Here is a 26,681-nt window from a genome sequence, read left to right on the forward strand (position 1 = left end):
ATATACACTTTCACATTCATCACATCGGCCATTAGGCCTTATCACATATATATACACTTTCACATTCATCACATCGGCCATTAGGGCTTATCACATATATACACTTTCACATTCATCACATCGGCCATTAGGCCTTATCACATATATATACACTTTCACATTCATCACATCGGCCATTAGGCCTTATCACATATATACACTTTCACATTCATCACATCGGCCATTAGGCCTTATCACATATATATACACTTTCAAATTCATCACATCGGCCATTAGGCCTTATCACATATATACACTTTCACATTCATCACATCGGCCATTAGGTCTTATCTCATATATGCATGTTCACATCCATCACATCGGCCATTAGGCCTTATCACATATATATACACTTTCAAATTCATCACATCGGCCATTAGGCCTTATCACATATATACACTTTCACATTCATCACATCGGCCATTAGGTCTTATCTCATATATGCATGTTCACATCCATCACATAGAATCCTAAATCAAAATATAGATTTTCATGTATTCACATCACAATTATCCAAATATACTTCACATACCACATATACTTTCACGTATACACACTGTCTTGGCTGAATCTACATCTATCATTTTCCAATATCACAATTTAGAATTCACGTATGGGTTTAATTAATAGCTTATGAGCAACTAAAACAAGTTTATCAAGGTTTACAACACAATCTCAAATTCAGCACAAGTTGTTTTTCCTGAGCAATAGTCACTAAATTATTTATAACTGGAGCTACAAAACTCCAAATCACTTTCCGTTAATTTTTCCTGAATATAGACTCGTATATCTTCCATCCATAAAATTTCCAGAATTTTAGGTTTGGCCAATCAATACCAGATTTTTCTTAAAGTTTCCCCTGTTTCACTATTTGACTAATCTGACCACTCTTCACTACAAATCAAATTTCTCATTTTACAGAATTCAAAATGTGTTTTATTTTATTTTATTTGAAAATAGACTCATTAAGGAGTCTAAGCATATAAATTTTATCTTATAACCATTTTTGTACAATTTATAATGATTTTCTAAAAACAGAACAGAGGATTACAGTGTCATTCTGCGCTGTCTCACACAACTTTAAGTATCTCATTATCAGAAATTCCTTTGCTTACACGGTTTCTTTTATAAGAAACTAGACTCATTAAGCTTTAATTTCATGTCTCATTCAGCCTCTAATTCAAATCCATAAATTTATGGTGATTTTCTAAAGTCACGTTACTGCTGCTGTCCTAAGCAGACTATTTCAAATTACCCTTAAATTCTCAAGCTCAAACACTTAAGAACTTACCATTTGAGCTTAGAACATATCATGGCCACATCATATCTTATTAAATCAACTCATCATGTCCTATTATAATTGAATTTACTCAATGTTTAATCACTTAAAACTTACCTCGGATGTTGTTGAACGATTTCGGCGGCTATTCGATCACTTTTTCCTTTCCTTTATCCAACTTTGGTCCTCTTTGCTCTTGAGCTTAATTAAACAAATAAATTGATTTAATCATTTGAGCATCGAAAAGAGGAACACAAGGCACTTAGCCCATATTTATACATTAGACATTAAAGTCACATACATGTGAAATCATGCATCAACTCAACATATTAACCCACACTCCCTTTTAGCCGATTGTCCTAACCAAGATAAAGGCATCAATATGCTTGCCTCTAACCGAATGCATGCAACACTAATCTTCTCATGTGGCCGAGTATGCATGTATATGTTGAGGCCAATTATATGCTTAATACTTCCCATGACCGAACCCTCTAACAACACCAATTAAAATACTTCATGGGTTTGAGGTAAAACCAAGAAAGAAACTCATGAATATCGAGATATAAGCACTAACATTGTTCATCTAGATTTAGCATGACACAACATCCATCACCCTTATATTTACCATAGCCGAAAACCTTACTCATTCCAAAAATTCAAATCTCAACTTGGTCACAAAAATAACTTGATATCTCACCAACACAACATCAACACCAAGCAAGAATGATGCATCCATGGCCGAGTGTCATTTCCATCACATAGCAAGATTTAGACCATGGGCTAGGTAGAACTCAAGCTAACAACTAAAACATGCATGTATCTCATGGAACATCATCAAACATACCTTAGCCTAGTTACATGCATGGCCGAACCTCTTCAACCTTTCTTCTTCCTTCCTCCTTAAAATTTTCGGCCAAGGATGAACCAAAGGATGAACACTTTTTTTTCCTTCAACTCACGGCAATGGGGGGACAATCACACATATCCTTTCTTTTTTTTTTTTGTTTCTCATCCTACTAACACTAATATTTTATTGCCCATGCTCTTTATTTTATTGTTTCCTCCCATGATGCACCAACACAACATGTCTATGACATGTTTTGCCCATCACCCTTTGTCCATCCTAATGTCATGGCCGGCCACTACTAGATGGGGGGGAAAATTGACATGCAAGTCCCCCCTTTTTCAACTTGCACTAATAGGTCATTATGTTTTGATCTATCACATTTCAAAAATGTCACACATAAGTCCTATTGACTAAATTCACATGCAATTTACTAAATCGAAGCTTAAAATTTTCACACATTTATTTTAGACAATAAATATCATATTCAAATAATTTGGTGACTCGATTTAGCAGTCCCGAAACCGCTTTCCGACTAGGGTCACTTTAGGGCTGTCACAACTCTTCCCCCCTTTAGGGATTTTCGTCCTCGAAAATTTCTACCGATGCATAGTTTAGGATAACGTCCTCTTATTGAATTATATCCATATAAACATTAGCTCATCGATAGCAATTGTAATTCATTACTGATTTCGCATCGACCTATAAAATCATTTTCTTATCTTAAAACAAATACATAAACATTTCTACAAGTATGCACATATATCTCATTTTCTTGATTTCATAAGCAATAATCACTTAATTTAATTCACAAATGCATTTCAAACACATATTAAGCACATATTAACATGTATAATTCACATCATCAACCTACATACTTGTAACCCACATTTTCATTCATGTATAAGCTGTAACCTGACCAAAAGTACACATATACTCAAACATCCCAATAAATATCCTTTATAACTTTATCACATCTCAATATTCAACTTAACTCATTTCTAAAAGAAAAGTCAACTTCCACGTACCTGAACATTTAGTTCATTTAGCACATCCAATCATAGTTAACGTTACCCGTATACAGTCGAATAGGTATGAAGCCTAATATAATACACTGGCATGAGATTTATTCTAGCGCATAACTCGTATATCCAAAATTATCAACATTCATCAAAATTCTTTCAAACTTTCGAATGTCGAAACTTAATCAAAATAATTTCTTGAACAAGATTAACAAAATAGTGTCCATTCAGCAATAGCACATATAGCTCTTACAATGCCATATCCTAGATACGGTCTTACATATTCTCACATATCGAGCCGATGCCATGTCCCAGACATGGTCTTACACACTATCTCAAATCAATGCCTTCGTCCCAAACGAGGTCTTACATGAATTCCACTTCACACACTTAGTGCCCACTGACCGATCTCGCACTCATAGTGCTCGGTTAAAGGAATTCGCACACACACAGTGCCTCTAATCATTCACATACATAGTGCTCTTATTCGTTCATTAATACACATTGATATGACTTAACCAAGTCTATAAACATCATGTATGTACACTTTTAAACATATCATCTCATTTAAATTTGAATTCGTATAGTAATGAGCACTTAAACTTTGCTCAAATTACCGGCACGAAGCCTACTAGGCACGAAGGCCCGAATACACGTCACCAGCATGATTACTCTTCGGGACCTAGCCCGGATATAACACCAGCACGAATGCTCTTCGAGGTTTAGCACGGATATATTACTAGCACGAATGCTCTTCGGAACTTAGCCCGGATACATCACTAGCACGAATGCTCTTCGAGACTTAGCCCGGATACATCACTAGCACGAATGCTCTTCGAGACTTAGCCCGGATACATCACTAGCACGAATGCTCTTCGAGACTTAGCCCGGATACATCACTAGCACGAATGCTCTTCGAGACTTAGCCCGGATACATCACTAGCACGAATGCTCTTCAGGACTTAGCCCGGATATATCACTAGCACGAATGCTCTTCGAGACTTAGCCCGGATACATCACTAGCACGAATGCTCTTCGAGACTTAGCCCGGATACATCACTAGCACGAATGCTCTTCGGGACTTAGCCCGGATATATCACTAGCACGAATGCTCTTCGAGACTTAGCCCGGATACATCACTAGCACGAATGCTCTTCGGGACTTAGCCCGGATATATCACTCTCAATTCTCATGTACATATACACATATAGCAATACACATTAGTATATCATTTACATTACTTGAATGCAAACACAACATGCTTATCGACCATTCAACTTCCAGTTCCATAGCCACATACAAAAATCACATTTATAGTCATAACACTCTTTCAAAATTGCATCACTTATACCCTTATAATTCAATCCAAATCGAAATTCAAATACGAGTACATGATACGTACCTGATCAACTTAATAATTTAGGCATATCTAAGTGAAGTTATATCGCAAATTCTCATAGTCAGAAGCTTGCTACAGCTCGATCGGGATCAAGATTCATTGCAATACAGCAAACACATTTTAATAGCCAAAAATCATCACAATATCATTTTATCACTTTATGGCATGTATAAATAGACTCACGCGTGCTACGTTAGTCCTAGAATCGACTAAACTGTAGCTCTGATACCAATAAAATGTAACACCCCTATCCCGTAACCGTCGCCAGAATAGGTAAGGGGCATTACCGGACTTGTAACTCATGTCAGAACAGTAAAATTTTGAACTTTTTCTTGAGATAAAGATCGTTCGTTTAAATAAGTACTAAGCACAACCAGAGGTAAAATTTAAACTTCACTAAGTAAACATTCAAAAGATGCCATTTTCGCATGGCTTATATACATTAACCAAAAATATTCTTCCGCCACTAGTCTATTCTATACATGCCATAAGATAATCCAAAACGTAGCAGTACCAAACAATGGATAGTGATAGTGTGACTAGTCGCTGATGATCCCCGAGCCTGTAGCTTCCAAATGAGATCTATAAAACAGAGGAAACAGAGTAAACGGAGTAAGCATTACAATGCTTAGTAAGTTTTAAGCAGTGTCAACAGATAACAATCAAATTATAACATAGTTGTTCGTATATTTTATTTCACTCTTCCTTCGGGCATACCATCCCTTTTCCGAATATGCACATCTCATCATATACAATAGGCAGATAAACTTTCATATAAAAGTGAGCTCATGTGACATAGATATATCGTATGATTTCACATAACCTCTCATACTGATCCGATGTCACATAATCATAGGAATAGTCTCATAGATTCCTCTAGTATGCATCACATAACTACCTTATGATTTAGTGCAAATCAAGCTCACATATAAACTTGGAGTACATACCTGTTTAACCTTTCGCATTGAATATATTTATATGCAATTCTTATTACGAAGTCTTACCCGGACATAATCTCCACACGAAGTTATCGGGTCTTACCCGGACAAAATCCCCACACGTAGTCATCGGGTCTTTAGAGCTCGGATATAGTACGAGCACGAAGCTTACGGACATTAATCAGTGATAATATTCTCGCATAAAGCCTGCGGGGTTTTAACCCGGATATAGTACTGACACAAATGCCCTTCGGGACTTATCACATTTATACACTTTCACATCCATCACGTTGGCCACTCGGCCCTGTCACATAAATACACTTTCACATTCATCACATCGGCCATTAGGCCTTATCACATATATACATTTTCACATTCATCACATCGGCCATTAGGCCTTATCACATATATACACTTTCACATTCATCACATCGGCCATTAGGCCTTATCACATATATATACACTTTCACATTCATCACATCGGCCATTAGGCCTTATCATATATATACACTTTCACATTCATCACATCGGCCATTAGGCCTTATCACATATATATACACTTTCACATTCATCACATCGGCCATTAGGCCTTATCACATATATACACTTTCACATTCATCACATCGGCCATTAGGCCTTATCACATATATATACACTTTCACATTCATCACATCGGCCATTAGGCCTTATCACATATATACACTTTCACATTCATCACATCGGCCATTACGCCTTATCACATATATATACACTTTCACATTCATCACATCGGCCATTAGGCCTTATCACATATATACACTTTCACATTCATCACATCGGCCATTAGGCCTTATCACATATATATACACTTTCACATTCATCACATCGGCCATTAGGGCTTATCACATATATACACTTTCACATTCATCACATCGGCCATTAGGCCTTATCACATATATATACACTTTCACATTCATCACATCGGCCATTAGGCCTTATCACATATATACACTTTCACATTCATCACATCGGCCATTAGGCCTTATCACATATATACACTTTCACATTCATCACATCGGCCATTAGGCCTTATCACATATATATACACTTTCACATTCATCACATCGGCCATTAGGCCTTATCACATATATACACTTTCACATTCATCACATTGGCCATTAGGTCTTATCTCATATATGCATGTTCACATCCATCACATAGAATCCTAAATCAAAATATAGATTTTCATGTATTCACATCACAATTATCCAAATATACTTCACATACCACATATACTTTCACGTATACACACTGTCTTGGCTGAATCTACATCTATCATTTTCCAATATCACAATTTAGAATTCATGTATGGGTTTAATCAATAGCTTATGAGCAACTAAAACAAGTTTATCAAGGTTTACAACACAATCTCAAATTCAGCACAAGCTGTTTTTCCTGAGCAATAGTCACTAAATTATTTATAACTGGAGCTACAAAACTCCAAATCACTTTCTGTTAATTTTTCCTTAATATAGACTCGTATATCTTCCATCCATAAAATTTCCAGAATTTTAGGTTTGGCCAATCAATACCAGATTTTTCTTAAAGTTTCCCCTGTTTCACTGTTTGACTAATCTGACCACTCTTCACTACAAATCAAATTTCTCATTTTACAGAATTCAAAATGTGTTTTATTTTATTTCATTTGAAACTAGACTCATTAAGGAGTCTAAGCATATAAATTTTATCTTATAACCATTTTTGTACAATTTATAATGATTTTCTAAAAACAGAACAGAGGATTATAGTGTCATTCTGCGCTGTCTCACACAACTTTAAGTATCTCATTATCAGAAATTCCTTTGCTTACACGGTTTCTTTTATAAGAAACTTGACTCATTAAGCTTTAATTTCATGTCTCATTCAGCCTCTAATTCAAATCCATAAATTTATGGTGATTTTCTAAAGTCACGTTACTGCTGCTGTCCTAAGCAGACTATTTCAAATTACCCTTAAATTCCCAAGCTCAAACACTTAAGAACTTACCATTTGAGCTTAGAACATATCATGGCCACATCATATCTTATTAAATCAACTCATCATGTCCTATTATAATTGAATTTACTCAACGTTTAATCACTTAAAACTTACCTCGGATGTTGTTGAACGATTTCGGCGGCTATTCAATCACTTTTTCCTTTCCTTTATCCAACTTTGGTCCTCTTTGCTCTTGAGCTTAATTAAACAAATAAATTGATTTAATCATTTGAGCATCGAAAAGAGGAACACAAGGAACTTAGCCCATATTTATACATTAGACATTAAAGTCACATACATGTGAAATCATGCATCAACTCAACATATTAACCCACACTCCCTTTTAGCCGATTGTCCTAACCAAGATAAAGGCATCAATATGCTTGCCTCTAACCGAATGATTGCAACACTAATCTTCTCATGTGGCCGAGTATGCATGTATATGTTGAGGCCAATTATATGCTTAATACTTCCCATGACCGAACCCTCTAACAACACCAATTAAAATACTTCATGGGTTTGAGGTAAAACCAAGAAAGAAACTCATGAATATCGAGATATAAGCACTAACATTGTTCATCTAGATTTAGCATGACACAACATCCATCACCCTTATATTTACCATAGCCGAAAACCTTACTCATTCCAAAAATTCAAATCTCAACTTGGTCACAAAAATAACTTGATATCTCACCAACACAACATCAACACCAAGCAAGAATGATGCATCCATGGCCGAGTGTCATTTCCATCACATAGCAAGATTTAGACCATGGGCTAGGTAGAACTCAAGCTAACAACTAAAACATGCATGCATCTCATGGAACATCATCAAACATACCTTAGCCTAGTTACATGCATGGCCGAACCTCTTCAACCTTTCTTCTTCCTTCCTCCTTAAAATTTTCGGCCAAGGATGAACAAAAGGATGAACACTTTTTTTTTCCTTCAACTCACGGCAATGGGGGGACAATCACACATATCCTTTCTTTTCTTTTTTTTTGTTTCTCATCCTACCAACACTAATATTTTATTGCCCATGCTCTTTATTTTATTGTTTCCTCCCATGATGCACCAACACAACCTGTCTATGACATGTTTTGCCCATCACCCTTTGTCCATCCTAATGTCATGGCCGGCCACTACTAGATGGGGGGAAAATTGACATGCAAGTCCCCCCCTTTTTCAACATGCACTAATAGGTCCTTATGTTTTGATCTATCACATTTCAAAAATGTCACACATAAGTCCTATTGACTAAATTCACATGCAATTTACTAAATCAAAGCTTAAAATTTTCATACATTTATTTTAGAAAATAAATATCATATTCAAATAATTTGGTGACTCGGTTTAGCGGTCCCGAAATCGCTTTCCGATTAGGGTCACTTTAGGGCTGTCACAGATCCCATGCCTCCCTCAAAGCTCCACACGCCACCTTTTTAGGAGCCTAGTGGCGTCACCCTGGCCACTTTACCAAGGCTCTTTTTGTGATGCAATTTGCCTATAACTCTATACAAGGACCATCTAGCCAGAACCCCTAACTCCTAAGTCCTAAAATTCAAAAATTCAACCGGGTTTTGGCCAACACATGGGCCTTCTATAAGCCCATTTATCTACTCAAAATATTAATTTCACATCCGAATACAAAATTTTAAAATCTTTACAAATATTGAAAACCACGAATAAATCCAAAAATCAGGATGTTACAACAAAGGTTGCCAAAAGAAAAGAAAAAGAAGAAAAAAAATATTATAGAAGATGACCAAGACTGGTAAAAATTGGCATAAGAAACTACCGCATACTCTCTATGCTTACGCTGGGGCAAACACCTTCAATTCCAGTTGTTTCAAAGGTTCCAACCATCATCCTTGGAATGGGTGCATTGTTTGGCTTTCCTGAGCAGTCTAATGTGCTGTCAATAGCTACAATGGTTAGCTCCAGGAGGTGGCCATTGATTTCCAGCTATGGGGCATCAAGCCGTACACAGTCTCTGAAGCTTAAAATGATAGATTCTTTCTTCAAAACCATTTTCTGACAAAGTGGATGACGGTATCATGAAGGAAACTCTCTTAGACTTCTATACAAGTTCAGAGAAGAGGAAGCCTGATCAAGTCATGAATATAGCGAGTCTCAGTTCAGTCAAATGATGAACAAATTATTTGATCAAGTTATCGAGACTTTAGGGATCTCCTGACAATGTGCTACATGGTACTGTCATTGACAACAAAGTATGCCATCCAAAGAACAATGATTTTTACCTTGGTACCCATGCTGGAATAATTGGAGTCACGAGGCAGACCCACTATCATGTTCTCTTAGACCAGGCTGGGTTTTCGGCTAATGATCTGCAAGAGTTTGTTCATTCTCTATCCTACATGTATCAAAGGAGCACTACACCCATATTTTTTGTGGCTTCTATTTGCTACGCTCTTTTGGCAGCTTCACAATTGGGGGCAATTTATGAAGATTAGGGATGCTTCAGAAACATCATCGAGTCATGCTGGGATGTATGTTTCGGGAGTAATCCCTATACCTCAGCTTTCTAGGTTGAAGGATAAAGTCAGCAACTTCATTCTTGTCTGCTGAGAATCATTGAACCATTTTTTTGTAGGGTTTGACAAACTACAGCCAGGACTGCTGCTGGGGCAATCCCTTTCTCATGGGTTTATGAATCAAGATTTTTCCTCCAAGCTTTGATGGAGTCAAGAATTGAATACCTCTAGTAAACTTAACTTGAAAGTATTCATCCTAAGCAAATGTACCAAGAATGGATGACACAGACTTATGACAAATAATATTCATCCAAAAGAATTTCATAAAGGAAACCTTGTGCTAAAAGAGATCTTTCCCATGCAAAAGGAGTACTTTGTGTGAAAGAAAAGGGAAGCCAAGGTGAAAACCCGCAAAGGGCACTTTGGGACTTCTATTTCAAAAAAAGGAAAAAAGATAAAAAAAAAGAGGAAAAGAGAAAAAAAAAGAGAAAAAAGAAAATAGAAAAAAAATGGAGAGGCCAAGATGAAAACCCGCAAAGGGCGCTTTGAGACCAAAGGGGTTTTGAGTTGAAAACCCGAAAGGGCAGCTCAAATTTGGAAAGCCATGCAGTGGCCTTGTTATACCGGATTCGACAAGAAGTGAAGTATGTTACATATCGAGGTATCAACGAATTACTTTGGATCTTTTAAACACATGTTGAACTCAAGAAAGTCTTCATAGAGCTGGTGTATAGACGCTCAAGCGGCGATATCTGGGCCATCTGATTTCTGTCCTATTTACTATATTTGGATTCTTTTTCTTTGCAAAGATATGTTCTCAGGTTAATCTTTTTGCATTCCTTCCAATAATTTGTCCAAATCTAATTATCCTCAGGATCAATTTATTTGTCTCTCATTATTCATAAAGCATGTTGCATTGAAATAATGATAGATGAACTAAAATATCTTCACAAACGAAGTTTTGCATATTACTCTGGAAATTTCTAGATAATACAATAAACTGAAACAAGACAATTGTTTAAGGAATTCTCATATGTATGGGTTGGAGATACTTGAGAGATTTTCTTCTTCAGTCCAAAAGGTGGTTGGACGTTTTAAGCAATATTGATCTTAAGAAATGATCATTTCATAAACATCTTCAGTGGGTCGTAACATTCGGGGAATGGTACGGTAGACCAAATTGATGGAGAAGATTCGAGGCATACAAGCAGAGTATGATTGATATGTCGAGAAGAACGAGGTGGAAAGCTCTATATATGAATGAGTGATGACGTTTGAAATAGGAGTTATTTTCATAAACATTTTACATCATAATATGTCTAATTAGGAGCATTTGACTCATTTCGATCATGGCATCTTAATTATTTGGCATAAGCATAAATTCCAGGAAATCAATTCTACAGGTGGATTACCCAGTGCACAATGTAGCAAGGTTGATTGAAAATTACAAAATTCAGTGCCTTAATCCCCTAAGCAGTAGGGTAACAGGTTAAATTTACAGATCTTATTTCCCTAAGTAGTAGTGGAGCAGATCGAAGACTCGCCTTAATCCCCTAAGCAGTAGGGTAACAGGTTAAATTTGCAGATCATATCTCCCTAAGCAGTAGTAGAGCAGATCGAAGACTCACTTTAATCCCCTAAGCAGTAGGGTAACAGGTTAAATTTGCAGATCTTATCTCCCTAAGCAGTAGTGGGGCAGATCGAAGACTCGCCTTAATCCCCTAAGTAGTAGGGTAACAGGTTAAATTTGCAGATCTTATTTCCCTAAGCAGTAGTGGAACAGATCGAAGACTCGCCTTAATCCCTTAAGCGGTAGGGTAACAGGTTAAATTTGCAGATCTTATCTCCCTAAGCAGTAGTGGAGCAGATCGAAGACTCGTCTTAATCCCCTAAGCAGTAGGGTAACAGGTTCGTAGATCTTATCTCCCTAAGCAGTAGCGAAGCAGATCGACAACGACTCGCCTTAATCCCCTAAGCAGTAGGGTAACAGATTAAATTTGCAGATCTTATCTCCCTAAGCAGTAGTGGAGCAGATCGAAGACCCGCCTTAATCCCCTAAGTAGTAGGGTAACCGGTTAAATTTGCAGATCTTATCCCTAAGCAGTAGCGGAGCAGATCAAAGACGATGCACCTTAACCCCCTAAGCAGTAGGGTCCAAGATGATGTGGTATCTCTGCAATGACAGGGAACAAGTTGAAGATAGCAGATCGGGCGTCTCTATATTTGACAAAGAGCAAATCGAAGATATAGCAGATTTGGCTTTCGGATGTTCTCACACCAAAGCAGATCCAAGATAACAGATCTAGCATCTCCATTTCGACGGAGAGCAGATACATAGCAGATCTAACCTTCATATGATTTTACTGAAGCAGATCCAAGATGATTTGGCATTTTTGTGTTCATAAGGAGCAAATCGAAGATATAGCAGATTTGGCTTTTACGTGTTTACGCTGAAGTAGATCTAAGATGATTTGGCATCTCTGTATTATCAGAAAACAGATCGAAGATAACAGATTTGGCGTCTCTGTATTAGACGGGGAGCAGGTCAAAGATAGTAGATATCGCCTTCTTGAGTTGCAGTGAACCAGATTGAAGCCGTCAAGAGGCCATTTAAAGAAGATCAAGGATCAAGAACTTAAGACTCGACGAGCCGGGGCAAAATTGGTCCTTTTATAGTCTTTGCTCTATTCCTGTTACACAGCAATGAGCAAAGAAGGGCAGCTGTAGACACTCAATTTTGCCCGGGCCCAGAAATAAGTTCAAAAAAAAACAAAGTCCAAGTCCAGTACAAAATTACAAACATATAATTTGGCCCAATCGAAATGGCCCATTACTTGAAAAGATTAAAGATCCATCTATGGGCTTGACTCATATGGAAATATAATCTTTAAGGATATGCAATCTTAGATATGATATGCAATCTTAGATATGATACAATCTTAGATATGATATGCAATCTTGAAGATATGATCTTGTAATCTTGGAGATTTAATTTGTAGATATCATTTAATCTTAACCGTTGATGTAATTGATCTGTACCGTTGGATATGGGGAGGGTCAACTATAAATAGAGGTCTCTCCCTTCATTGTAAATCACTGGAGTTTTGGGAAGCAATAAGAATTCTTGAGAGCATTCACTCAAATTTCTCTCCCTCTTGCGTTCTTACTCTCTGTGGTTTGTTCTTATTTTATTTTTCGTCTATCTTAGTTTTTCAACCCTTTTTTTATTTTAATTTCTTCACTTTTCAAATATGTATATTTATTCCTATCTTTTATACATTTGATTATGTATTTTATATATTATAATATTTAACCTTTTTATATAGTTTATTTTCAAATATATATTTTCTATACATGTATATATATTATATTATCATTTCATGTATTTTGAACTACTGCATTATATTTTTATAATTTGTAAATGTTCTATTTATTCATTTTTTAGTGTATGTCATTTATCTTATTTGTGCATAGTTTCATTTTTTTATATGCTATGTTTAATTATTTCTTTTATATGCTATTTTATGATATATATTGTTGTATAATTTTTGCATGTATTATGTTTTTTTCTTTTAATTTACTCATATTTTTATTTGTTTATTATCTTATATTTACCCTAGTATGATTTTTTTCATTAAACGTATGTTCATGTTATTTAGTTTTGTCTTAATGATATTATTTATGTTTGTATGGAAATGTTAGAATATTTTGTACATCTATGCTTCATGATGCATTAATATGTCATCCTAAAACGTCATTTAAAATAATATTCCAAGGTTTTTTTTTAAAAAAAAATAAAAGGCAATGCTTGATGTTTGGAAACTTCAAGAAAAGTAGTTCCCTAACTTACTGGGTTGCGACTTTTCTCGTTGAATTCGAATAGTCAAGCACCCTTCTAAGTGATTTTGAGTTTTCAAAACTTAAACAATTATTTCGAGGTTTCAAAATATAGTGTCCTAACTTACTGGATATGGCGTTTTGTTGTTTCGAGATAGAAATTTTTGAAAGACGAGCTTAGTTTCAAAGGTTTTAAAATGTTGCGTCCTAACTTACTGGATGTGATGTTTTGACTCGTTTAAAATAAGTGAGCCTTAATTTTCAAAATTAAGACATTCTAATTAAAAGAGATTTGCATCTTAAAACTTTCAAATTTCTGACATTAAAGACACTTGATAATCAATTAAGTACCAATTTTTGGGCGTTACGAGGGTGCTAACCCTTCCTCGTACGTAACCGACTCCCGAATCCGTTTTCTCGACTTTCGTAGACCAAAATTATTGTTTTAAAACAAAACATTTTATAAGGTGATCCAATCACACCTAAAAAGATTGGTGGCGACTCCCGTTTTCGTTTTTCTTAAAGTCGATTCTCATTTTCCAAAACTCGATTTAAAAATGGTTTCGACACTTATCATATCTGGTGTATGGTTGTTATATGAATGTCTAACTGGTGAATTGAAATTTTGGTTATCATGTATATGAGCTTGATAAGTGGCATGTATATTAAGTGTTTGTATAAGGATGCATATATGTGTTTGACCATTTAGGTATGTTTGGGATGCATAATTTGCATGTTTATAAATGGTCAATTAAGGTGCCTATGGGCATCATGGTTGTATATGTTGATATGGGCATCTTGGTTGTATATGTTGATATTACATGATTTAATCTTGATTTTGGTTGGTTTTGAATGCCTGTTTGTGTCATGGTTATGTGCAAATTGTTGATTTAAGTTGGTACCAAATTTGGGTGAGAAATATGGCTTGGAACATGACCTACTTTTGTCCACACGGGCAGAGACACAGGCGTGTGTCTCATCCATGTGTGACACACGCCAGATGACATGACATTGTGTCTCATATAAATTTTAAATTGTACAATTTAGTAGCCTCACACAGCCTAGCACATGGGCGTATGGCTTGAATGTGTGTCGCAAGTCAGTATGCTCATTATTTTTCACACGGCCTAGCACAAAGGCGTGTGGCTTGACCATGTGACCTAAGTTAGTAAGCTCACTAGTTTGAATTCGGGCTAGGACACGGGCATGTGTCCCCATTTCGAATGCCCAAATGGCCTAAGACACACGGCCACATGGGCGTGTGTCCCCTACACCTTTGAAAAATTTCCATGTTTTTCGAAAAATTCTTTGAGTACTCGATTTAGTCCCGACTTGTTTTTAATGTTTATTTTGGGCCTCGAGGCTCGTATTAGGGACTATATGATTGATTGTGATTGGTTTTTTATTTGAATGTGAGATGAAAATGAAATGTTTACTTGTCCAATTGTAAGTTTATTAATGCTTCGTAACCCTGTTTTGGCGTCGGATATGGGTTAGGGGTGTTACATTAGCCTTAGTCAAAATTTGGATGCTGATGAGAAAACTATTTTGTTTTATAGTTGAAAATGTTAGCAGAACCAAAAAACGTTGATAATGATGACATGAATAATAATGGTCACCCGGTTGATAACAAAAATAGGATTTGGGTCAAAGCACTTAGTGAATATTTAGCCAATGCTTAACAACATAGGACTGTGAGATCTCGACAAGAAGATCAAGGTAATGAGGGATTATCATAGTGGAAATCTTTCAGAGAATAGCGAGAATTGCTCCAAAAACTACTTCTGCAACCTCTACTAGACGCACTCCAATAAAAGAACTACTAAAGTATAGTGCCCTACAGCTTATAAAAATAGAACGGGTCGATCTTTTGGTAGCCAAAATGCTGCTAGAGGCAATGAACCGAGAACTTCAATAGTTAGAATGCACGCCCCATGAATGTGTTATATTTGAAATTTCTGTTCTATAAGGAGAAGCATACAATTGGTGGCAAACTATTATTCATGTGCCTGCTCATCGGATTGGCTGGGATTTCTTTCAATCTGAATTCTAGACAAGGTACATTGGTGAATTATATTTAGAGGACAGAAAACAAGAGTTCCTATTGTGGAAGCAAGGCGAGATGACATTAATTGATTACAAAAGCAAATTTCTGTGACTCAGTAAGTACGCTTTACAACTTGTTCTGGATGAAGAAGAAAGTTGTAAGCGATTCCTCCAGGGAATGTGAGAGAAGGTTCTAGTTTAATTGGTCTCACACAAAATAAAAGAGTTTTTCGATCTAGTTGAAAGAGTGAATATGGTTGAAGAAGCCTTGGACTTAGATAAGAAAGATGTGTCTCTTCGAGTATTTGGGAAGAGAGTAGAGACTATAGGCTCACAACCTCTGCTGAAATGAACTAGGAAGTCTTGAGGTTCTAAGAAACCAGTACCATTGAATGTAGAATTTAAGAAAGATTAGGTTAAACAACCATCAGTACCTATTGGCAATAGTAAGAAGTTGAAAAAGGATACAACTATTTTGAACTGTAAACTTTGTGACAGAAAATGCAGAAGTGAATGTTGGAAGAAAACAAGAGCATGTTTTCAATATGGATCTTTAAAGCATATCGCTCAGAATTGTCCAAGAAATGCTGATAATATTCCTGCAGCTACCCAGAGATCTAATTCGCAGAAAAATGTCAGGGAAACATTATGGGTGAATCAAAAGCACGAGGATTTGGTATGTATATTTTCATAATTTAAGATCAAATTATTTGTTCATGGATTTATGATGTTCTCATGATTCTGGGTTAAAATAAGGTACAATTACTATATAAATCAAATTGTGATTATGAGTACTGAATATTAAGAATTTGACTAAATTGACTAGGGTAGAAAATTTCAGATTTGATTGGTATTGGATTGTTGGTATAAATTGAATTAAATCATATAATGATATTTGATAATTTCATAGTTGATAATAAGATTGGGGTTGATAGATTGTGAGATGAACATAGATTGTTAGATGAACACATAATGATATTGAAAATTGGTTGGCTATTAAATATAAAAGTTATACTTTGGTATATGCAATCATGCACTATGTGTGACAGTATATTTTCTTTGATTTATCCGATGATGCACTGTGTGTGCCAACATATTTTCTTTAGTTTATCCAATGATGCACTATGTGTGCTAGTCTATTTTCTTCAGCTTATCCAATGATGCACTATATGTTCCAGTATAGATACTTCAGTTTATCTAATGATGCACTATATATGCTAGTATAGATACTTTGGTTTATCTGATAATGCACTGTATTTGCTAGTATAGATACTTCAGTTTATCCGATGATGCACTGTATGTGCCAATATAGATATTTCAGATTATCTAATTATGCATTGTATGTGCTAGTATAGATACTTCAATTTATCTAATTATGCATTGTATGTGTTAGGACAATTGCGTTGATTCATCTAATGATACACTTACGTATCAGTATGATTGTTTCAGTTTTATCCGATGATGCAATTATGATGCTAAATTAGGATACAAGTTCATTAATCTATGTATTTGATTTGAGTACGATCAAGATCAATAAAGTTATAACATATGAATAGGTTAAATGAAATATGAATATCGATAGCATGAGAAAGACTATGCAATCTAGTTAAACAAGTCTGAAGATCGATAAGAAAGGATGGTAAACAAATTAATTGATTTAGAAATGAAATTTCGGTATCTCCATATCTTTTTTTTAATCAAAATGGGCTCGAACGCTACTACCTCAACATTAACAAGCGTCAATGAGTACAAGCCCATGGATATTGCTTGAATACTCCATGTCAAAAGAAAAGGTACAATGTTTATCAATAGCAAGTTTACAAAGGCCATTTACCACCCTATTACTTGAGCGAGCAATCCACTCAACCATAAACTCACTGGAAGAATCCAACAAATCAAAATTATTCTTCAATCAAAATCCATAAATCGAGATATCCTCTCTACGAAATTTAAACTGGTTAACCAACCCTGCATAGCCAGTCTCGAAGATTATCGTTGCAACATTATTGTTACGCGCCCGAACAATACCTTCTCTCAAGGCCTCTGCCTCAGCCCACTAAATATCCAATTTATAATCCAGGTAAACCATACGACCACCTAAGACAAAACCATCACTGTTACGCACAATAATCCCGATGCCAACCGTTGTGTCATGAATCGTCGGATCAACATTTATTTGAATGACATCAATTAGAGGCTTAACCAACCTATGGGATCTAGGAGTTCTAGGGTTCATTGCGACATGAGACGAGTTAAAAATCTGAAAATCATCACCCAAAGTTCGTGCCCACTCCCAAATCAACTGAGCATCCTCCTCCTTCCCTTGAAACAAAGCATTGTTGTGGCTATTCTGAATATTCCAAAGGACCGTAATGAAGTTCTCAAAAGCCTTAATATCCAACAAGTGAGTAGCATTCTGAAGCCAATCAATACACCTCTCAAAAGATGGATCAAGTAAACGACCATCCAACCCACCATAAGAAAGAACCACACGAGCTTTACGATAGTCCGTAGCAAGTTGTGATCAATCCTACAAGAAAATATATAGATTTTAGGAAGCACACAGAGTTTCTAAATAGTTCTCCAAAACAAATGATGTAGGCCAAAACCCATCTTCTTAAGGATAAGCCAAGAATACCCAAAATTTGAAGAATAGCACTCGAGCTTATTGTGAAACCAAGCAATTTGATCTAGGGGACGGTGCTAAACAATCAGTAAGAAACAGTATGAGCAATCTTCTCCTCACCATAAAGGTCCTTCACCCGATCGCCATCCCACTCACATGAGTTAGACCTCTATAAATCCCTCACTTGACCATCCCTGCTGCCATTGAAAGAAGTCCTCAACGAGTTACCATCAAAACCCTCAAAGCCCCATCTATCAGAGTCGTACCTAGCTGTCGTCCCATCCCCTATTTGCCATCCAAACCCAGTCTCAAGAGCTTTAACCATATGCACAATACTCATCCAAGAGAAAGAAGGGTTATCAATAGCCATGGGGTGAAGAAAAACCCCTTCCAAAAAATACTTGGGACATATAATAAGATAACATAAGGTATCCTTATTGTTGACGAGCCGCCACAAGTGTCTCCCGAGAAGTGAAAAATTGAAAAGCCTCAAGTCCCTAAAACCAAGACCACCCATGTCGTTCGAGGTACACAAAGAGTCCTACGCCATCATTTCCTAGCCCCGATCTTAGTCCTTTTTTCCCACCAAAAGATCTCAAGGGTACTCCTGGGAACAAGACAAATCGAAAGTGAATAAGTAGGTAAAGATTGCAAAATAAATTTAATGAAGATATCCTTACCACCATAGGATAAATGACTTTTAGACTAGCATTTTATCCTAAGAGAAAATCGATCAATAATGTGTTGAAATGCCCTTATCTTATTCTTTCAAATGACTAAAGGCAAGCTTTAATATCCATGGTCTCGAGGACTCACATATCCAATGTACCACTCAACTGCTCCCTCTGATCTCTCGAAGTATTAGGGCTGAAATAGATAATGGATTTGGAAGGATTTATCTTTTTCTCAGAGATCATCTCAAAATAGTGGAGAATATCCTTAACGATCTCAACCTCCTCCATTTTATTACGAACAAAAAAGAGAGCATCATCTACAAAGAACATATGATTAATCCTAGGCCCATTTTGACTGGCCTAAATTCCTTGAATCTTCCCATTCATCTAGGCCCCAAGGAGCAACCAAAAGAGCACTTCCATACAAAACAAGAAAATATAGGGCGAAAGCGGATCTCCCTAACGAAGCCCTTTCTTAGGGATAATCACATCTGTGAGGGATGTATTACACTTTACAACATATCTCACCGATCGGACACACTGCATAACCAAAGTAACCCAAGAAGTAGAAAACCCCATACGGATCATCACTTTCTCTAAAAAGTCCCATTCAATATGGTCATAAGCTTTACTCATGTCAAGCTTGATCACAAACCCTTTATTTGATCCATTTTTAGAACTCTGGAGGTAATATAAAAACTCATAAGCAATGAGAAAATTATCATGAATCATAGACCCCGACACAAAAGCACTCTGGTTCTAGCTGATACAGAACGAAAGAACATTTTTAATTATAATAGCTAAGACTTTAGAAATTATCTTGTAGATAACCCTATACAAGCTAATAGGACGGAAGTGAGTCATATCCTTGTGTAACACGCCTAACTCATATCCGTTGCCAGAATAGGGTTACGAGGCATTACCAGTTAAGATACACTTATGTAATCATAATCAAAATTTATTCATCTCAATCACATTGTCCCTTATAAGGTTTTACAAGACCTTAAAACATGCTTAGAAATGGTTCGGGACTAAACTGATAACAATTTCAAACTTTAAGAAACGTAGAAAATTTTCATATTTTCAAGGGTCACACACCCGTGTGAACAGGCCGTGTGCATCACACGACCACCAAACACGCCCGTGGCACAGGCCGTGTGAAAATAGGGCATACATATTAACTTGGGTCACATGGCTGACTACACACCCGTATGTCAAGCCCGTATAACTCTCTAACTTGTACCACACGGCTAGTCACACACCCATGTACTAGCCCGTGTGTCACACACAGCCAATAGACTCACTCGTGTGTCTAGGCCATGTCAAAGCTGTAGGGTATACTATCCTAATTCGAAAGGGTACCCCAGGGGACACACGGCCGTGTAACATGACCGTGTGTCGCACACGGCTGAGACACACGCCTGTGTCTCTGCTCGTGTGGACAAAAATAGGCCATTTGTAAATCTAATTTGCCACCCTTTACTCATGAACACTTAGCAACCAAAATACACTATTTCAATATGTCATTAGACAACCAAAAACATGCCAATTCATACTTATTTCATGCCATCAATTCATAACCATTTCAAATATTCAATTCCATATTCAAAACATACTCAAACAATATACCAAAACCATCAAAATTTACCATTCCTCGACATTGACAACTAACCAAATCAACATCCATTTAACTATATCCAAAACTATGGAAAACATACTAAAACAAGGCAACATATAAAGGCATTATATGCATCACATATATCACTTATCAAGCATATAACTTAAGCCAACTTAATTGGCTAAAATCATACCAACATTTACATCATTAAAAAGCCAAATCACATTGCTAACGTTAGAGCTCAAAACATACCAAAATGGCACTAGCCTATACATGCCATATACCATATATACAAGCTTCAAAAATACAAACAAATGATCATTAGTGTGACGATGCTCCTGACGATCCCCGAGTCCAAGCTAGCTTTGATTATCTATAAAATATAGACAAATAGCACACAGTAAGCTTCATAGCTTAGTAAGTTTGTAGTTAAAAAATTCAATTCATCAAATAATTATAATTCAATCTTATTCACATTACCAAAACAACATCTCATTAACACTAACCTTTCTATCATGTCTCAAAACATGATTCATTAACTTCTCGTTGATATTTCTCAACACAATGCTCAAATAGGTTCCGTACATACATGTACCATCTCGTACTAATCTCTTTCTTAAACAAGTCATTCTTTTATCCATTGAACCATTAGGGATAGAAATCAGACACTCATGAATTACAATCGATAAGTACGTATACCATGGCCCGTAGCCAAATCAAGGTAACTCCTCTCAAAATACCTATATCAAGGCTCGTAGCCAAATCTAGGTATTATTCCACCTGAAGTGCTGATTTCATGGCCCGAATCCAATACATGAACTTAATGACATTACATTATCATCATCTTATTATCATTATACTTAAAGTTTAACCGAGAAGTTTCGCTTGGCGATTTCTTTGTCGAACAATTCCATATAGTCGTATTCACAATTCAAACATTATCTACAATCTCATAAACTCATTTTATGCAGTATCAAAGAATATAATTTTCATTTATAAGGAAATGAACACCTACGAACTTACCTCGGTCTTAGAAACAACGAAACTAGCGATTAATCGAGTACTTTGTTCTTGCCTCGATCTAAGTCAGAGTTCCTCTTTTCTTGATCTATATGTATTCAAATTTAACTAATTTAATCACACATTCATTCATTTCAATCCAAAAACACATAAATGGGCATTTTGCACATTAGCCCCTAACATTTCACATTTTGACATTTTAGTCCTTATTACACAAAACACCAAATACACAAAATTCATCAAAACCATGCCTTATTCGAATCTTCCTAAGGTCCCTAGCAGCCCATGTATTTCATTTATTTTACATTTTAACCTCTCAATTCCTCATTTTCACAAATTAGTCCATAATTATCAAATTCATCAAAAATCCCAATACAAAATATATTTATCTATCATCAAGCTTCCATATTTCACCATTTAACATCACAAAACTTACAAAATTAACAATGGCATAACTCAAATTCATCATCAAATTCTGAAATTTAAGCATGGGCTGGATAAAACACAAAGCAATGATCTAAAAAACATAGAAATCATAAAAAACAAAGAAAATTTACTTACCTAATCAAGCTACCAAGTTGTCGAAATGTTAAAGCTCATAAACCCTAGCTTCTTCTTCTAATTTCTGTTCAAATAAAAAAAGATGAACAAATTTTTCATCTTTTGTTTTATTTATTATACATTATTTAGCTAAATTACCAAATAAGCCTTATTTAAAACCATTTAAAAACATTCATTTAATGGTCATTTGTGTCCATTTCCACTATCCATGGTCTAATTTCAACATAAGGACCTTTCATTAATAAGCCATAGTAATTAGGCACTTTTAACTTATAGCATGCAACTTTTGCATTTTACGCGATTAAGTCCTTTTTCTCTAATTAACCACTTAAACGATAAAATTAGCTCACAAAATTTTCACACATACATACTCACATGCTATAAACACCAAGAATAATAATAAAAAAATTTGACTCAGATTTGTGGGACTGAAACCACTATTTTGACTAGGGTCCAAATCGGGCTGTTACACCTTGGGCTCATCAATTTTAGGAATGAGAATGATAACATTTTCAGTTATATCCTTGTTGTCTTTTCGCCCATCCAAAATGTCATGACAAATCTTGAGCACATCCTTACCAACTACCCATGATTTTCCTTATAGAATAGACCAGAAAGCCCATCAATACCTGAGGCCTTGCGAGGATCCATCAGAGTAAAAGCTTCAACTAGGTTCTTATCAGTCACACTGTAATCCAAAACACTATTCATATCAGAGGTGATACAATTAGGAATCAAGCCCAATGCCCTCTAAAGATTACTGCAGGCCTCAGTCTCAAAAAGAGAGTGAAAGTAATCCTAAGCCACCTGACGAACCCCACCCGAATCAAAAACTGAATTTTATTAATTAGTTAGTTTACCAAGGTACAAGTGGTTTGTACCGAAAGTCAGTGGTTTTGGAAAATAAGGTTTCGGGACCTCGTTTTCATAATTCGAGCTTGTAAATATTTATTAAAAATATTTACGGAGTTATTTTATAAGTAAATTCAAATTTCGATCAAGTAAATTTGTCGAATTAATGATTAATTAGTGTACAAGGACTAAATAGTAAGCGTGTCAAAAGAAATATTCTTAAGGAATCTTGAACTAATATTCAAAGTAAAAGACTTAAATAGTAATTATGCCCTTATAACATTAGTGGTCGGTTTCAAATAGTATTTATAACAACATTTTAATTTAACTAAAACATAAAATAAAGATTAAATTAAATTAATAAAGAAATGATAAAAGTTTGGGTGGAATGAAAGAGAAAGTATTCTTTCTCTTTTTACCTTCATATTTTGAAGCTAACTAGGAAGGAGGACCAACTGTTAGGGATTTCAATGATTCAAGCTCGAAATTGGTATGTTTAATTTAATCTTTTTCTTGTAATTTTCATGTTTTCAAAGTTTGTGAATGTTTCCATTGATGGATTGTAACACCCCTTACCAGTCTCCGATGCCGGGATAGGGTTCGAGACGTTACCAGACTTAAACATATACAAACATACAAAATAGTGTTATAAGAATTTCGTCCAAATTTAAAACTTTTCAATCACATGTCAGTTGTCCCTTATAATGGTTTACAAGACCCAAAACATACATCGGAAGCAGTTTGGGACTAAACCGAGAACTTTCAGAACCTTTTTAACACGTAGGAAATTTCCTTGCTTTGGGAGAGTTACACGCCCGTGTGAGTAGGCCGTGTGGTCACACACGCCCACGTGGCTTGAGATACACCCGTGTCCTTAGCCCGTGTAACTCTCTGACTATGACATCATCAACAAAATAAGGTCACACAGCCAAGTCACACGTCCGTGTGCTTAGGCTATGTGGCGAATTAAATTCCAAAAATTAAGTGCAGACTTCACACGGCCTGAGCACACACCCATGTCCTAAGGTCGTGTCCTTCAAATGGTTGAGACACATAGCTGTGTCTCTGCTCATGCGTTTACTACTAGGTATTTTGTTTTGCATAATTAGAGTACAAGGGACACATAGTTAGATCACACGCCCAAGGGGTAGATCATGTGTCACACACGGCCAAGACACATGCTCGTATGTCTAACTGTGTGGACAATTTCTAGGCTATTTTCCAAGCCATTTGCCACCCTTAAACACTCACATACTTACAGTTATATCATGGCATGCAACATGGCACATTTAATTACTCAAACATTAATATTCATGGATAAATTATGACTTAACAATGTCAACATATCACCTATCCAAACTATTATGCTTTCATATGGCATTCCACATCAATTTCATATTTATTTATCATCCTTGCTAACCTACTTTCAAGTTACACATTTACACCACATATATTGTATACACATTAATCATATTTCTGTAACACCCCTAACCCATATTTGTCATCGGAATAAGGTTACAAGGCATTACCAATCAATACACATCATTCGCATACATAACATAGACATGTATGCATTCATATCAAAATTCATTCATTTCAATCATATTGTCCCTTCTAAGGTCCTACGGTACCTTAAAACATGTTTAGAAGAGGTTCGGGACTAAACCAGTAACATTTGCAAACTTTAGGAAACATAGAAAATTTTCTTCATTTTCAAGGTCACACGTCTGTGTGAACAGGCCGTGTACCTCACACGGCTACCAAACATGCCCGTGTCACAGGTCATGTGAAAACAGGGCATACATACTGACTTACACCACACGGCCAAGGACATGCCCGTATGTCAAGCCGTGTGAAATCTAAGGGGGTTACTGACTTGGGTCACACCGCTGACTATACGTCCATGTGCCAGCCCATGTGCCACGCACGACCAATAGACATGCCCGTGTGTCTAGGCCATGTCAAAACTGTAAGGTATACTGACTTTAGTTCGAAAGGCACCCCAGGGGACACACAGTCGTATAACATGACCGTGTGGACAAAAATAGGCTATTTGCAAAGCCAATTTGCCACTCTATTCTCATGCTCACCTAGCCATCAAAATGATACCATTTTAACACATAATAGGCAACGAACAACATGCCAATTCAAATACCTATCATGCCATCTAAACTCAATCATTTCAACTACCTAATTTCATATTAAAAAACATACCAAATCCGAGTGCCAAAATCATCAATCTCACATGACTACTATTTGCTTTACTCATCAAATTATCATCTATTTCATGATACAACTTACACCATATCTCCATCTCAAAATCATACCACAATATGTTAATCTTACAAACATTAATACATCATTTACTAATTAACCAAATAATAACTATTTGCTTATATCAATAACTATGGAAAACATATCAAAATAAGCCAACATATAAGGCATTATATACATCAAACACGTATCACTTATCAAAGACAATTCAAGCCAACTTAAATGGCCATACACATCATCATTGACAAGAAAAATCACATGACTAACATTATAGCTCAAAACATAACAAAATGACACTAGCATTTACATGTCATATACCATATATACAAAGCTTTCAAAGTACCAACAAAATAATCAATAGTGTGATGACGTATTCCCAACGATCCTCGAGTCTAAGCTAGCTTCGATAATCTATAAAACATAGAAAGAACACACAAAGTAAGCTTTAAAAGCTTAGTAAGCCATATACAAATAAAGTTATCATATGAATCACAACATTTCTATCAATAGGCCAAGTACAAGTAAACACGTATAGATACACAAACGTTTCTCCATGAGTACATATGCATTTTCTCATGTAAACTTATCAATTACTTCACTTTTCAATACTTATATGTATCTCGTATGAACCTGAGTCATTTAACTCATTAACACATTCTTTCTCGACATGTCTTTGCCCGTTGAACCATTCAGAATTGTTAAGGATACTCAAAAATCACATAAGCTCGTACAATGTCCTAGATATGGTCTTACATGTTATCACATATCGATGCCACTGTCCCAGGCAGGGTCTTACACAAAATCGATTAATGATGCCAATGTTCCAGACATGGTCCTTCATGTAATCACATCTCGATAACCTAATGTCATGACATTCATATCCTATACTACTCCTAAGGTTCGTATGAAACTTTCGGAAGTCGTAACTTCGTCGATTCATGCTCTTATTTGCTCATTTGACATTCATAGCAATTCAATGATAATAAAACATATATAATTCAATTCAAATACAATTATTTGCATATGAACTTACCTCGTAGTCGGAAGTAACGGATGGGGTCGACTATTCGATAACTTTTCATTTCCTCCAATATAAATCCAATTTCTTTCGTTCTTGATCTATATACATTCAAAATTTTGG

The sequence above is a fragment of the Gossypium hirsutum genome, chromosome A07 (genome assembly GCF_007990345.1).
Source record: "Gossypium hirsutum isolate 1008001.06 chromosome A07, Gossypium_hirsutum_v2.1, whole genome shotgun sequence".
In the NCBI taxonomy this organism is placed as follows: domain Eukaryota; kingdom Viridiplantae; phylum Streptophyta; class Magnoliopsida; order Malvales; family Malvaceae; genus Gossypium; species Gossypium hirsutum.